This window comes from Tenrec ecaudatus, chromosome 8, assembly GCF_050624435.1.
Source record: "Tenrec ecaudatus isolate mTenEca1 chromosome 8, mTenEca1.hap1, whole genome shotgun sequence".
Classification (NCBI taxonomy): domain Eukaryota; kingdom Metazoa; phylum Chordata; class Mammalia; order Afrosoricida; family Tenrecidae; genus Tenrec; species Tenrec ecaudatus.
In genome coordinates this window covers 37,674,224-37,675,255 of record NC_134537.1, presented here as the reverse complement: position 1 = coordinate 37,675,255, position 1,032 = coordinate 37,674,224, and the positions used below count along the sequence as shown (strand labels likewise).

The 1,032-nt window shown below is 48.0% G+C and overlaps 1 non-coding gene across 1 annotated transcript; it reads left to right on the top strand.

Annotated features, from left to right (window-relative positions):
• The first annotated feature begins 494 nt into the window (after window positions 1-494).
• LOC142455796 (U1 spliceosomal RNA) lies at window positions 495-658 on the top strand. The gene has a single exon (XR_012785925.1). It is a non-coding gene; the product is annotated as a U1 spliceosomal RNA (small nuclear RNA).
• The last annotated feature ends 374 nt before the right edge of the window (window positions 659-1,032 follow it).

The following is a 1,032-nucleotide window of genomic DNA, read 5'->3' as shown; positions in this document are numbered from 1 at the left end:
GAACATCTGGAAGATAGTGAGCAACAATGACTGGGCCAAAGGGTAGTTTCCCACAGGGGATGTGAGGGAATCTTAGAAGGGATACACAGGTCAGAGTGTGAAGAGTCTTTATGCAATAGGAAAAGGTTTGAATTTTAGTGTCTATGTTTCTGTGTCTGTTTCAGCTTGGAGCCACTTGATGAAGGTAGTCCTATTGGATGATTCATCTGGAACAAGAGACCAGAGTGGATTTAGGAGGTCAGGACTTCTATCAGAGACCTGGCAAGCTTATCTTCAGTAAAGGAGAAGCAAGAGATCAAGGGAAGGTTACTTTTAATGGGTAGGTTGAATGTAAATGGCACCTGGTCCAGGGTCTTCCCACCAAGGTAGTCAGGGCCAAACTGATGGGGCGTGACTTATGGCTATTTGATCTCCTGTACAGTCCCCAGTATGGTGACTTCCATTAAGGACACAAGAGGGGTGGAGGCAATATACTCAACAAGGTATTCTGATGGATACTTACCTGGCAGGGGAGACACCATGATCACGAAGATGGTTTTCCCAGGGCGAGGCTCACCCATTGCACTCCAGGTGTGCTGACCCCTGCGATTTCCCCAAATGTGGGAAACTCGACTGCATAATTTGTGGTAGTGGGGGACTGCGTTTGCACTATCCCCTGGGGGTGGGGGGGTGGGGGAGGTATTCTGATTGAGGGCAAGATTATCTACAACCTGGGTTAATGATCAGATAATATTCAATGGAGGTTTAATTTATGTGGAGATTCTGCAAATAGATTGAGATGTTACTGCCATCCATACCCTTTTGCAAGCCAGGGTGCCCAGAATTTGAGCTCTAACATATAGGATAAGAGTAGGGCTGTGCTCCAGGGTTTGCCAAAGCTGTAATCTCCGCAAGCAGACTGCTACACCTTTGTCCTGGGGAGAGGCTGTGGGCTCACAAGACCAACATTTCAGTTAGCGGCAGACTGTGTACCAACAGCACCAGTAGGGCTCCTTCTGTAGCAGTGGTTCTCAACCCTACCAATGCCGAGAC